Consider the following 16072-nt stretch of genomic DNA (forward strand, 5'->3'; position numbering starts at 1 on the left):
AAGGCTGGATTTGGGAGTGGAGGTGCAGATGGTGGGGAGCTCCATGCCTGGGAGAAACTATGCTGATCCTTGCTTTCCTTGGCATTGTGCCTTCTTTGTCTTTTTCTCTTTTACTATTTTATGTTTATCTCTTCTTTCCTTTTTGTTTATTTTAATTGGGGTAGAAAAACACAAACATAAAATGTACCCTTTAAACCATTGCTAAGTGCACAGTTCAGTAGTGGTAAGTATATTCACACTGATGGGCAACAAACCTCCAGAATGTTTCCATCTTGTACAACGGAAACAGTGCCCATTAAATTATAATTCTTCATTCCCTCCCCCCATCTTCTCAGCCCCCAGCAATCACCATTCTACTTTCTGATTCTATGGATCTAAGTACCTCATAGGAGTAGAATCTTACTGTATTTATCCTTCTGTGACTGCCTTCTTTCACTCATCATAAGGTCCATGTTGTAGCCTGTGTGGGAATCTCACTCCTTTTCCAGGCTGATAAAGCTCCTCTGTGGTACAGACCACACTTGGTCTATCCATCCATCCATCCATCCATCCGAGGACACGGGGGTGCTTCCACCTCTTCGCTATTGTGCGTGCTCTCCATTTCTAGCAGCCCCCTTCCTTCTTCTTAGTTGTACACGTCAGGAAGCTGAAGTATATTTTAAATCATTTCTTCACTAAATAAGTCCATCAGGAGAAAGGGGGGAAGCATATGGAAAACAGGTTAACAGCTTGGTATCCAGTTAATAGTTAACTGCAGGATCGTGGACAGTTAATATGGCTGGGTCTCTGTTGGTACATCTGTAAAATGAGGGTCTAGATGGGTGTCCTTCTAAGGTTTATGATTTCTTGTTCTTGCTCCTTATGTAAGCTCCTTATATAAGCTAAACGCTTATCTCAAATCAAGTAGACTATTCCCCACTTGTGTCAGACTGTTTTGAATCTTCTTCCCTTTGAGCAAATGATTCTTTGAGAGAAAAATTCTCACTTCTAATCTCCTTTTATGAGTCTGTTCATATTTTCAACTGGCACTGCCTTTGATATGTAATGAGTTTCATAGCTTCCTTCAGATAAACCCTAAGATTATCTCTCTTAAACCTTAGTCTCAATTAAATGTTTTTAATACACAAATATTCATTGAACACTTACATTTGTCCAGAATTATATTAGTCACCATGGGGAATTAAAAGAGAGAGAGAGTGCAGTATAAAACAATGGTATGGTTCTAAAAAAGATCGAAACCTAATCAACTATGTCCTAGGTTTGGGGGATTATTGATTTTTAAAATTTCCTTTCAACTTATCCTAACTTATTTTTGGATTTTATCATCACTACTAGTTCTAAAATTGATTAATCCTGTGATATTTCTCTGGTTTTCTTTCCCCATTCAGAATATTATGTTTTTTTGTCTGGGTGACACTAACAACGTATCTAGTCATTCACAAGTTAAAACCCTTGCAAATATGGCATGGTACAGAGACTTCTGCATTTTACCCATGAAGGCATGTCATGAAGAAGAATTAGAAACAAAAATTTTACATTACTCAAAAAGTGTGTTGAGTATACAGTATGCAAGCTGTGTTAAAGGACTAATATTCCTACTCTGGAAAGATGAAGGCTTATGAGTGACACCATCACAGTCTAACAAATATTGATAGATTTGAATGAAAGGACACTGGAATTAGGGAGAACCCAACTAAACTCAAAAAATAAACTCTGGACCAATTAAATAAGCCAAACTTGACACTTAAATGTGCTGCTCTGCACTGAACTCATCAAGTCCCCAGGAGAGGCGCAGCCTGTAAGTACAGTTTTAATAGAGTTTGATAAATGAATACAACAGGTTTAAAGTAGAAATTATGCAGATAAAAGGGCCCTCTTGCACATGGTTTGGTAGCTGCTTTTACATGTGGCTATTTCAACTGTACGTAGTCCCTTTGGAGATGGAGGAGCTCATATTAAAATTGCTGTTACGGGCTGAATTGTGTGTCATCTTCTGTGTCCGCCCCACCCAAATTCATATGTTGAAGTCCTAACTTCTAGTACTTCAGACTGTGACTGTATTTGGAGATAGAGCCTTTATTGTTTTGATTAAGTTGCAATGAGGTCATTAGGGTGGGCCCTAATGTTATATCACTGGTGTACTTACAAGAAGAGAACATTTGGACACATACATGTATGGAAGGAAGATGGCATGAAGACATAGGGAGAAGGCTGCGATCTACAACCAAGGATCAACACCTGGGACACATTCTTCCCTCATTACCTTCAGAAGGAAACAATCCGGCCAAAACCTTGGGTTAGCACTTCCAGCCTCCGGAAGTGAGAGACAATAAATTTCTGTTGTTTAGGGGCACCTGGGTGGCTCAGTCGGTTAAGCGTCTGCCTTTGGCTCAGGTCATGGTCTCAGAGTTCTGGGATCAAGCCCTCATGAGACATTCCACTCAGTGGGGAGCCTGCTTCTCCCTCTCCCTCTGCTGCACCTCCCCCCACTCGTACTCACTCTCTCTCTCAAATAAATAAATAATATCTCAAAAAAAATTCTGTTGTTCAAGCTACCCAGTCCATGGTATTATTATGGCAATGCTAGTGAATCAATATGGTTGTAACACACTTTTATATTATTTATTTAGCAAACACTTATACAGAGCTTACTATGTGCCAAACACACTTCAAAGCATTTTACAAATTTTATTTTATTTCATTTTTTAAAAGATTTTATTTTTTTTAATGTTCTAAACACATTTTCTTATTTTTTTAATTAACATATAATGTATTGAGGAAGAGGAAAAGATGGCGGAGGAGTAGGGGACCTATTCTAACAGGTCCCCTGAATTGAGCTGAGTATCTACCAGACCACTCTGAACACCCATGAAATCAGCCTGAGATGTAAGAAGATATACCTGGATCTCTACAAACAGAATATCGCAGGAGGTTGCTTTCGAGGTATGAAGTGGGGAGCCTTGATTCTGCGGGCAGATATCGGAAGATAAATGGAAGGGGGAGGGAGCCATGGGGATCCTGCACCACTGATTTGTGAAAGCCTCTGGCGCTGGGGATGGAGCACAAACTTGCAGACCGGTAGCGGCGGGAAAAGGACTTTAGGGCAGTCCCCCGGCCAGAAACCCTGAGCAGCGGGGCCACGCGTATGAACTGGGGGCAGCTGGCGGTTTTAGAAGCACAAAGAGCAGAGACGTGCCCCTGGGCCCAGACCTGGAGCTCTGCTGAGGGGCACACAACCCAGGACACTGCAGTTTATAGCAGCACAGACAGAAAGAGAGATAGTGTGGCCTGGAGAGCTCACTGAAGAATGGACTGCGATCTCTCTGCTCTGAGGCAGAGGGTTGGAAATGATCTCTTCTGCTCTCACTCTCAGAAGAGATGTGGAAAGCTGCCAGGGAAAGCTGCCAAAGAACAAAAGCCCCAAAAAACCGGTTTTCACTGAGCCCATCCCCCTCCCACCAGAGGGGGCAGGGCAACTCTGACCAAACAGGCTTGCCTGAGTAACAGCGAGGCAGGTCCCTCCCCGATAAGACAAGCTGGGAGAATAAGAGGCCAACAACCCTACGGTCCCTAGAAAACAGGTGTATCTTGCTTGGGTTGTGGTCAATAATTTGGACTCTGTACTTTCTCTCAACCACCCCTCAACAGAAGGACTAGGAGGAGGAACGCCCAAAATAGGAAAGACTCAGAGACTGTGACTTCTGCCACAGATTTACAAATGGATACAGATATAACCAAGATGTCGGAAATGGACTTCAGGGTAGCAGTTATGAAGACAATAGCTAGAATGCAGAAATCGATTAATGGCAACATAGAGTCTCTAAGGGCAGAAATGAAAGCTGAACCGGCAGAACTTAAAAATGCTATCAGTGAGATCCAATTTAATCTAGATAATCTAACAGCTAGAGTAAGAGAGGCAGAAGAACGAATTAGTGATCTAGAAGACCAATTGATAGAAAAGAAGGAAAAAGAGGAGGCCAGGGAGAAACAACTCAATGTCCATGAAAATAGAATAAGAGAAATAAGTGACCATTGGGACCATGAAACGACCCAATGTCAGAATTATTGGGATCTCTGAGGAGGTGGAAAGAGAGAGAGGGGACTAGAAGATATATTTGAGCAAATCGTAGCTGAGAACTTCCCTAATCTGGGGAATGAAACAAACATTCGTGCCCTAGAGGCAGAGAGGACCCCTCCCAAGATCAAGGAACACAGGTCAATGCCCTGGCATGTAATAATAAAATTTGCAAATCTTAGAACCAAGGAAACCATCTTAAGGGCAGTTAGGGGGGAAGAGCTTCCTTACGTACAGAGAGAGGAACATCAGAATAACATCAGACCTATCCACAGAGACCTAGCAAGCCAGAAAGGCCTGGCATGACATATTCAGGGTACTAAACGAGAAGAACATGCAGCCAAGAATACTTTATCTGGCAAGGCTGTCATTTAGAATGGATGGAGAGATGCAGAGCTTCCAAGACCGGCAGAAACTGAAAGAATATGTGACCGCTCAGCCGGCCCTGCAAGAAATATTAAGGGGGTTCTATAAAAGGAGAAAGACCCCAAGAGTGATATACAACAGAAATTTACAGGGACAATCTCTAAAAACAAGGTCTTCACAGGCAACATGATGACAATAAATTCATATCTTTCAATAATCACTCTCAACATGAACGGCCTAAATGCTCCCATAAAACAGCACAGGGTTGCAGATTGGATAAAAAGACAGGACCCATCCATATCCTGTCTACAAGGGATTCATTTTGAACCTAAAGATACATCAGGACTGAAAGTGAAGGGAGGGAGATCCATCTTCCATGCCAGCGGACCTCAAAAGAAAGCTGGGGTAGCAATTCTTATATCAGACAAATTAGATTTTAAACTAAAGAGTGTAGTTAGAGACACAGAAGGACACTATATCATTCTTAAAAGGTCTATCCAACAAGAAGATCTAACAATTGTAAATATCTATGCCCCCAACATGGGAGCAGCCATCTACATAAGTCAACTGTTAACCAAAATAAAGAGTCATATTGATGTTAACGGTAGGAGAGCTCAATACTTCACTCTCAGCAATAGACACATCGTCTAAGTAGAAAATCAACAAAGAAACAAGAGCTTTGAATGACACGCTGGACCAGCTAGACCTCATAGATATATACAGAACATTCCACCCTAAAACAACAGAATACTCATTCTTCTCGAGCACACATGGAACTTTCTCCAGAATAGACCACATACTGGGTCACAAATCAGGCCTCAACCGATACCAAAAGATTGAGATGATTCCCTACATATTCTCAGACCATAATGCTTTAAAACTGGAACTCAATCACAAGAAAAAATTTGGCAGAAATTCAAACACTTGGAAGCTAAAGACCACTCTGCTCAAGAATGTTTGGGTCAACCAGGAAATCAAAGAAGAACTTAAATAATTCATGGAAACCAGTGAGAATGAAAACACATCAGTCCAAAACCTATGGGATACTGCAAAGGTGGTCCTAAAGGGGAAATACATAGCCATCCAAGCCTCACTCAAAAAAATAGAAAAATCCCAAATTCACCAACTAACTCTACACCTTAAAGAACTAGAGAAAAAGCAACAAACGATGCCTAAGCCATGCATTAGAAGAGAAATAAGATTAGAGCAGAGATCGATGAATTAGAAACCAGAAACACAGTAGATCAGATCAACAAAACTAGAAGCTGGTTCTTTGAAAGAATTAATAAGATCGATAAACCATTGTCCAGACTTATCCAAAAGAAAAGAGAAAGGACACAAATTAATAAAATTAAGAATGAAAGGGGAGAGAGCACGACTAACACCAAGAAAATAGAAACAATTATTAGAAATTATTATCAACAACTATATGCCAATAAATTGAGCAATCTGGAAGAAATGGAGGCCTTCCTGGAAACCTATAAACTCCCAAGACTGGAACAGGAAGAAATTGACAACCTGAAGAGGCCAATAACCAGTAACGAGATTGAAGCAGTGATCAAAAACCTCCCGAAAAAACGAGAGTCCAGAGCCTGATGGATTCCCTGGGGAATTCTACCAAACATTTGAAGAAGAAATAATACCTATCCTCCTGAAGCTGCTTCAAAAAATAGAAACAGAAGGAAAGCTTCCAGACTCGTTCTATGAGGCCAGCATTACCTTAATCCCCAAACCAGGCAAAGACCCCATCAAAAAGGATAATTTCAGACCGATATCCCTGATGAATCTGGATTCCAAAATCCTCAACAAAATCCTAGCTAATAGGATCCAACAATACTTAAAAGGATCATCTACCACGACCAAGTGGGATTTATCCCCGGGATGCAAGGGTGGTTCAACATTTGCAAATCAATCAATGTGCTAGAACACATTAATAAGAGGAAAGAAAAGAACCATATGGTCCTCTCAATGGATGCAGAAAAAGCATTTGACAAAATACAGCATCCTTTCCTGATTAAAACTCTTCAGAGTAGAGGGATAGAGGGAACATTCCTCAAGTTCATAAAATCCATCTATGAAAAACCCACAGCGAATATCATCCTCAATGGGGAAAAGCTGAGAGCCTTTCCCTTAAGATCAGGAACACGTCAAGGATGCCCACTCTCGCCACTATTGTTCAACATAGTACTAGAAGTCCTAGCAACAGCAATCAGACAACAAAAGAAATAAAAGTATTCAAAGTGGCAAAGAAGAAGTCAAACTCTCTCTCTTTGCAGATGACACGATACTTTATGTGGAAAACCCAAAAGACTCCACTCCCAAATTACTAGAACTCATCCAGCAATTCAGTAATGTGGCAGGATACAAAATCAATGCACAGAAATCAGTTGCTTTCTTATACACTAACAATGCAACTGCAGAAAGAGAAATTAGAGAAACAATTCCATTTACAATCACACCAAAAACCATAAGATACCTCAGAATAAACCTAACCAAAGAGGTAAAGGATCTATACTCTAGGAACTACAGAACACTCACGAAAGAAATTGAAGAAGAGACAAAAACATGGAAAAACATTCCATGCTCATGGATCAGAAGAAACATTGTTAAAATGCTACCCAGAGCAATCTATACCTTCAATGCCATCTCGATCAAAATTCCAATGACATTTTTCAAAGTGCTGGAACAAACAATCCTAAAATTTGTATGGAATCAGAAAAGACTCCGAGTTGCCAAGGAAATGTTGAAAAAGAAAAACAAAGCTGGGGGCATCACGTTGCCATATTTCAAGTTATATTACAAAGCAGAGATCACCAAGACAGCATGGTACTGGCACAAAAACAGACATATAGACCAGTGGAACAGAATAGAGAGCCCAGATATAGACCCTCAACTCTATGGTCAAATAATCTTTAACAAAGCAGGTAAAAACATGCAAAGGAAAAAAGACAGTCTCTTCAGTAAATGGTGCTGGGAAAATTGGACAGCCACATGCAAAAGAATGAAACTCGACCATTCTCTAACACATACACAAAGATAAACTCAAAATGGATGAAAGACCTCAATGTGAGACAGGAATCCATCAAAATCCTAGAGGAGAACATAGGCAGTAACCTCTTTGACATCGGCCACAGCAACTTCTTTCAAGATACATCTCCAAAAGCTAGGGAAACAAAAGCAAAAATGAACTTTTGGGACTTCATCAGGATAAAAAGCTTCTGCACAGCAAAGGAAATAGTCAACAAAACAAAGAGGTAACCCACAGAATGGGAGAAGATATTTGCAAATGACACTACAGACAAAGGGCTGATATCCAAGATCTATAAAGAACTTCTCAAACTCAATACCCAAAAAACAAATAATCAAGTCAAAAAATGGGCGGAAGACATGAACAGACACTTCTCCAAAGAAGACATACAAATGGCTAACAGACACATGAAAAAATGTTCATCATCATTAGCCATCAGGGAAATTCAAATCAAAACCACACTGAGATACCACCTTACACCATTTAGAATGGCAAAAATTGACAAGGCAAGAAACAAATGTTGGAGCAGTTGTGGAGAAAGGGGAACCTTCTTACACTGTTGGTGGGAATGCAAGTTGGTACAGCCACTTTGGAAAACAGTGTGGAGGTTCCTCAAAAAATAAAAAAATAGAGCTACTCTATGACCCAGCAATTGCACTCCTGGGTATTTACCCCAAAGACACAGATGTAGTGAAAAGAAGGGCCATATGCATCCCAGTGTTCATAGCAGCAATGTCTGTAATAGCCAAACTGTGGAAAGAGCTGAGATGCTCTTCAAGAGATGAATGGATAAAGAAGATGTGATCCATATAGACAATGGAATATTACTCAGCCATCAGAAAGGATGAATACCCAACTTGTACATCAACATGGATGGGATTGGAGGAGATCATGCTAAGTGAAATAAGTCAAGCAGAGAAAGTCAATTATCATATGGTTTCACTTATTTGTGGAAAATAAGGAATAGCATGGAGGACATTAGGAGAAGGAAGGGGGCAATGAAGGGGGGAAATAGGAGGGGGAGACAAACCATGAGACACTATGGACTCTGAGAAACAAACTGAGGGTTCTAGAGGGGAGGGGGTAGGGGGATGGGTTAGCCTGGTGATGGGTATTAAAGAGGGAATGTATTGAGTGGAGCACTGGGTGTTATATGCAAACAATGAATCATGGAACACTACATCAAAAACTAGTGATGTAATGTATGGTGATTAACATAACATAATAAAATAAAATTAAAAAAAAACTAATGGTGTATTGTATGGTGACTAACATAACATAATAAAATAAAATTAAATAACAACAACAACAACAAACATACAATGTATTATTTGTTTCAGGGGTACAGTTCTGTGATTCATCAGTCTTACACAATTCAGAGCACTCACCATGGCACATACGCTCCCCAATGTCCATCACTCAGCCACCCCCCTCCCTCCCACACCCTCCACTCCAGCAACCCTCAGTTTGTTTCCTGAGATTAAGAATCTTTTATGGTTTGTCTCCCTCTCTGGTTTTGTCTTGTTTCATTTTTCTCTCCCTTCCCCTATGATCCTCTGTCTTGTTTCCCAAATTCCTCATATCAGTGAGATCATATGATACTTGTCTTTCTCTGATTGGCTTATTTCGCTTAGCATAATACCCTCTAGTTCCATCCACGTCGTTGCAAATGGCAAGATTTATGTTTTTGATGGCTGCATAATATTCCATTGTATATATATACCACAACTTCTTTGTCCATTCATCTGTTGCTGGACATCTAGGCTCTTTCCATAGTTTGGCTATTGTGGACATTGCTGCTATAAACATTAGGGTGCACGTGCCGCTTCAGATCACTACGTTTGTATCTTTGGGGTAAATACACAGTAGTGCAATTGCTGGGTTGTAGGGTAGTTCTACTTTCAATTAAAAGATTTTATTTTTAAGTAATTTCTACAACACCCAATGCAGGGCTCGAACTCACAACCCTGAGATCAAGCGTCTCATACTCTACTGACTGAGCTAGCCAGGCACCAGCCCTTTACAAATTTTAATTTAATTATCATAAAAACCCTATGAAGTAGGAACTACTATTGTCCCCATTTTACAGATTGGGTAACTGAAGCACAAAAACATTAAGTAACTTGTCTATCTTGGTAAGTAAAGGAGCCAGTATCTAAACGTGGGCAGTCTGATTCGAGTCCACGTGCTGAAACCCCTCTCTACAAGGTCTGTCGTCCTTTGTCTCCTAGGGGATTTAACCAAGGATTCTAAGATACAGGTTAAAACTTGTCTCCACAGAAGTGTGTGTGTATGTGTGTGTGTTTAAATCTAATACCATGCCATCCCTCACTGCCAAGTAGATAGAAATCACATTTCATAATGTTTTTCTAGATTTTTAAACCTCACATCAAGGAAAACAACCCAGAATTCTTAAACAAAATATCTGCTGGTCCTTCATGAGAAGCAGACTACTGGACTCTCCAGGCTTTGGATGAACAATTCTTATTTCTTACCTAGCAACATTCCATGGAGGTATGAGAGGGGTGATGTTGTCTTCTCTGTTAGCCAGCACATAACCACTTCTAGTTATACAGAACTTGAAGAATTGCATGAAAGGTAGGGCTCTGCAGTCATACAAGACAGCTTGCAAGCAAAGAGCTTTTCCATCTGCGTCCTTAGCTATCGATGGAGCATCAACCAATGTGTGTGCAGATGCGTGACTTCAATGTCTGAAACTTTTTCTACAAAATCAACCAGAGAAGCCAAATTTAATGAATAAACATTTTAGAACATGAGCAACTAGGAGGAAAAAAATCACTGCAGGGAAAGAGGGAAAGTTTTCTCCCTGGCCAGAAAACACAAGGGTGCTGAAGGTTGGTGTTGTGGTGGTATTTTCCATGAAAAGCATCAGAAGCTGGACTGCAGCTCAGTGGGGAGAGTTAGTTATTAAATGGAAGGAAAGTACATATGTCCAACCTGCTGAGCGTGCACCATGTTGCACACCTCCCCACACCCTGCCCTTGAGAGTTTCAGGTTGAAAGACTTTGTTTGCAGTTTTTCAGTGCTCAGAGTCCTGAGTGGAGGAGCCAGAAACACAACTCTTTACTCTTTCCCAGTCAGCTGACTCACTTGGAGGTTTTGTGGAGGTGACCGTGAGAGGCAAAGGTGGTGCCAGCAAAAGGATGGACTTTAATGGATCAAACACACTTAGTGATGGGGGAAAAGAAAGAAAGAGTGATGGAGGGGTTTCATGTTCCACATACATTCCGTAGCTTTTTCACTCCCCTCAAGAGTTGATGCTGGACCCCAAGTTTTACAAGAACAGTTTGATAGAAGGTTAGCAACAGATCCTTTTCCAATCATTACAGAGGAAACAAAACCAAAATCTGCTCATCAACAAGGGAGCAGTGACCTGTGACTTCCTCTAAACCATTCCTTCTCACATCCAGTCCAAAGCTCGGCTTCTTTAAAATGATCTGTGTGGTTTTCTATCTTGTTCTAATAGGAAGCATTGGCACTGCCCCCTCCCCAAGTTATCTCTGATATTTCCAAACAGGCCCCAGTCCCAAAATTTCCACTGCAGAGAAATCCGAAGCAAGCTTGTTGGCAAGTCTCTCCTGTTGTTCTGGGAGCCAGCTCTGCCCCAGGTGTTCTAATGTTGACATGCGCTGCAGGGAGCCGACTTAGAACATCTGAGAACAAAAGGAGAAAAACATTATGAAACGTGATTTCTACCTGGGATATGCCAGATAGGAAGGAAAGAAGTCCTTTGTAAGGAAGCAGGTCTCAGCCTGAATTGCAGTGCCCAGTAAAGAATGCCAGGAGGTTGTTGTGGGGGAGGGGGGGGCTGAGGGGTGGGTTGGTGGGGAAGGAGGGTCAAGATTTGTAAATGAGACTGCCTCGCTCCAGAGAGGCAGCATGATATTGAAACGCTCACATTGCCATTGCTCTCAGCCCCTATCCAACCCATAGTAGGGATGTGGTTCATTCCGGTGTGGTCCCTTCACAAAAATAAGAAGCAAAAATAAGAAGCAAGGCCAGATTCACCCACACCAGCCATGTGAGAAAACTTCATAAGAAGCCAGGGAACTGAGAAACATTTCTATAACTGAAACCTTTGTAGATCCGTGATATCTTTGGTGATGTTGCTAGAGAATGGAGTTATATGTGAGGTCGAGGCTGGACCTGACTTCCTCTCTGGGTAATTTAATCTAAATGGAAGACTTTGGGGAATTCAGTTCTTCATGCATGCTGAAGCCTCCCACTTCCCCAAACTGAAGTTCTTTATCACTCTCTTAAGCAGAAACCATGACAACACAGCAGGTAGCTTTATGCTCCTTCAGGTCCTTCTAACTCGAATAACAACATTGCTAGTTTATCATTTCCAGCTAAGTCAGGCAGTACCGGCTATGCAGGATTTCCAAGCAAAATAATTTACTGCAAGAAATTGTCAATTGCCTGTCTGCCTTGATGACTCTGAAGAGATTGACAAAGACCAGAGATATGAAAGGAAAATATTTGTAAAATAGAATCAGAGTCCTTGCTCCCTCCACTTGGCATCATTCTTATCTTTCTAGAGTTAAGACTCCTATTCAAGTTGAAACTCACCCTGATGCCTTTTCATGATATTTGTATAACTGGTTGTTCATTTGTTCCTTAGTTAGTTAAACCAATTTATTGCAGATGAAGCCTGAGTATATGGAAGTGAACCAATTTGCATGTACTTTTAGTCGGAATAAGAGTTTCATCCTACCACAGGTGAAGCTAAATTTCACACATGGAAGTATACTATGCAAAGCACTTTATAAAAGTGCATGCACATTTTCTGACAATTATGTTAGCACATTGGGTTCAAGTAGAACTTATAAAAAGGTCTTATCGGGTTATTCTTTAAGAAAAACCCTGATATTGATGGAAGTACCTCAATATTTTCTCACCCGAGCAAACTTGTGTTGGTTTGCTCATGGGTTGCATAACTTAATTAGGAAGCGGGAATACCAGAAACCCACTTGAGGTTTAAAGAGCAATGAAATTGAAATAACTGTGGTCTCCAAAGTATTGAGTCAAGAAAATGCTCTGAGTTCACGGAGTGATTTGGAGAGAAAGCAAAAGGAATCCAGTGGTTATGTGGTAAGGTAGTAAGATTTCTGAACCAATAGTCAAAAGATCTAGCTCCAGATTCCAGCTTTTGTTGCCACACACTGGGGAATTCACTTTTCCTCTCTGGGTTTCAACAGTAGAATAAGGTTCTTGGATTAGATGATTTCTTTGAGGCCCCTTCCAAGTGTACTACTCTGTGAAATAGGTGACCTTAGTTTAGGGCATGCTGGTTTTGATCAGTGATACATTTTTTTTGTTGTTTATACATATTTTAATTAAATTAAAATTTGTACTACATTAGGATGCTTGGGATTTTTTCAAAAATTTTTTTTAAATCCCTGCATTCAAGTTGGTTAACCAGGCTACTTAAGTAGTTTAAGGCTAGAAATTGCCAGGTAAAGTTGATAAGGTAGGATTTTTAACTACACCTCAATAAAATAACAAAAAAAGAATGAATGGGGGGTGGAGATTAATGGAGCAAGCGGTCATAATAGCAGCCTGGAGACCTTATATCAAAGACAAGGATGAAGATATTTAACACTTGTCCAAGTTTTAGCAGACAGAGCATGAGGGCAAGAGAATTTGCTCTCTAAGGCTGTGATGGGAAAATAGATGTTCATAAATATTTCTTTATTTTGGAGCATAAATTTTGGTTTAAAAGAAATAGAGGATGATCAAAATGAGCATTTGTAACATTAAAAAATAAAATAATGTAACATGAAAAGGCCCTTGATACTTTATAGGCTGTAAGCAAAGATCTAAACAAAACTTCTTCAATAAAAGTGGTTATCTGAGTAAATGTTAGCTTCTAATCTATCTTTTGAAGCCTAATTTTGATGACCTTAACTAATAAACTTCAAAGTATCCACTCAAATAAGGAATTCTGTAGAAAGTATGGAAATCTAGAACTTGGAGCAGAAGACGAGCAAGATAGAGGTGTTATCCTAATGCATAAATGTTGATGTACAGAACTGTGAAGGACGACACTAGCCTGGCTGCCATTGGCCAAGGAACTCATTACTGCCTCCCTTAGGGTGGGTTGCCTGAGATGGGGACTCTGGGAGGGAGATTTGCCTGAAGGAGGGTCAACGGGAATTCTCTCTAGACGTTGACCTGGAAGGGAGTGAGGGAAGCAGGATTGGGCAGGAGAGGGTGAGCTGTGGTGCAGTTGCAATAATGGCTTTAGCCAATCCCACAGAAAGTTCTGGAGCTGGGATGGCCGTTCAAAGTTGTCTTTGGTCAACGTAGAAAGGCTGGACCTATGTACCCTCACAAAAATTGGTCATTGGATGTGAGCTGCTCCTGAGGAAGAAGCACAACCCGGGCCAAAGCAGCTCCCCCTAGCTGAGGGCAGTGCCCATAGAGAAACCCATTTGTGAGATTTATGTAGCTAATGCTGTCAACTGATGGGGGAGAGAACACCCCACTCCTGAAAGGCCACTGGGGGTCCTGCACCACAGCACCTGCTATTCATCTTGATAGTATGAAAACTAACTCTTCAGTGTGTAAAAAACCATATAAAATAGTAACAAAACGTCAACAAACAAGAGCTCAGCTCCTAAGCAACCTCACCTATCCTTTCCAAAAAAGATCGTGATAACAAATGCCTTTGAACAGATGAAACAGATGCCACCAAGTCTATGCACCAAAGCGAGTGAACTTGACTCATCCGAGAGTCTCTGCACAGGAAATCTGGCAATATATCATCTATGCCCACATCCAATAATAACAAATTAAGAGAAGTATTAAAAAGTTTCTTAATAACAGGAAGTAGTGTCCACTCATACTGTGTCTGTGAGGAAAGAGCCAAACAAAATGACATGAGGAGAAAACACCCAACAACTTAAAAAGGGACAGGAGTCTGGAACCAGTTAGTATCATAGGGAAAAATGTGTCCTAGCATTTCACTATACCTAAGGGTATCACCACATTACAGCTCATCGCTGTGACTGAAATTTTTAATGATTACGTAGGTGTTCAAGAAAATTGTATTCTATACATTTTGCTTATAAAAGAAAAATAAATTTCAGAACTATTTCCTTTTAGAAGAGTTAATTTTTAAAAAGCTTGATGCTTATTCATAGTTATCCAGAAAACCTTGGCTGTCCAGATTCCAGTCAGTTCTCAAAAGGATCCATATAGCCAATATTTACTATATGCATAGACTCGGAAGTTAAAGGTTAATAGGCATGGCTTCAGCAGTATTTTATTAGGTAGATGTTCACACAGCTGATCTGTGGCAGTGGCTCCAATATCCTATTTCTTTCCTTCCTTAATCAGGTCCTCTAAGGAATACATTTGATAAGCAAGACGCTAGGCGCAGATTCTTTCAAGTGAACTAGACAATTCAATAGCAAGGAGTCTGGAGCATGCTCTTTGCCTCACCGGCCATCTCCCCCTTGCTAACCTGGCCTAGAAAAACTGTCTGCCAGCAGGTAGAATTCTGCCCCGGCTTGGTCATCCATTCAGTCTATTTCCTATTGCTTTCAGAGAGGAAAGTGGATATAAAGAAGACAGTAAAAGCAGGGCTCTGACCAGCCTTCAGAAGCCATGACTGCTTTGGGAGTGAACGGTTTGCTTTTCCACCGACTCAGCCATGTATGAGGAGAAAGTATTCCTGAAAATTTACCCAACTGGAAAGTCAATGGAAGCAAATTTTTTGTGAAACGCTGAATCATTCTGATACATTAGCCAGAAGTTTATGCAATTTCTCTTTTATCACCAGAAGATCTTTAGTAATTGTAGGCACTCCTCTTATTTCAATAGCTTCAGAGAGGGATTGTTGACACCTTAGATTAAGCTAGTGGATACATGCCACCTTTTTCCATTCATAAAGTCAAAGAATGAGGCATGTGCCGAAAACCTGAAAGTCTTTATGGGACTGGACTTCAAAACAATTTTTTTTTCTTGAAGTCTTTTTAACATTCCTATAAGATCTCTATACCACGAATATAATTAAGAATCCTCTAATCTTTTTTTCATATCGTAATAAGAACACTTAACATGAGATCTACCCTCTTGACAAATTTTGAAGTGTACAATACAGTGTTGTTGACCATAGGTACAATATTGTGCAGCATAAGTCTAGAGCTCATTCATCTTGTTTAACTGAAACTTTATGCCCCCTTGATTAGTAACTCCCTGTTTTCCCCTCCCCCCCACCCCTGGCAACCATCCTTCTTCTCTGTCATCCTACAAATTTGACTACTTTAGATACTTCATATGAATGGAATCATGCACTATTTGTCTTTCTGTGTCTGGCTTATTTCACTGAGCATAACTTCCTCAAGGTCCATCCATGTTGTTCACATATTGCAGAATTTCCTTCACTTTTTTTTCTGCCAAAGGACACAGAGGCTGTTCCCATATCTTGGCTACTGTGAATAGTGAGTGCTGTGATGAACATGGAAGATATTTCTTCAAGATTCTGGAAATCTTCTCACCTTAAATGCATACAAATCATATCCATTATCTGCCTTTCTCCTCCCCTCATCTTTCTTTGTTCTCAGTCAAGCCTCCTG

The sequence above is a fragment of the Mirounga angustirostris genome, unplaced genomic scaffold, assembly GCF_029215605.1.
Source record: "Mirounga angustirostris isolate CCGP_5_RB_7025 unplaced genomic scaffold, mMirAng1.0.hap1 SCAF_1, whole genome shotgun sequence".
Classification (NCBI taxonomy): domain Eukaryota; kingdom Metazoa; phylum Chordata; class Mammalia; order Carnivora; family Phocidae; genus Mirounga; species Mirounga angustirostris.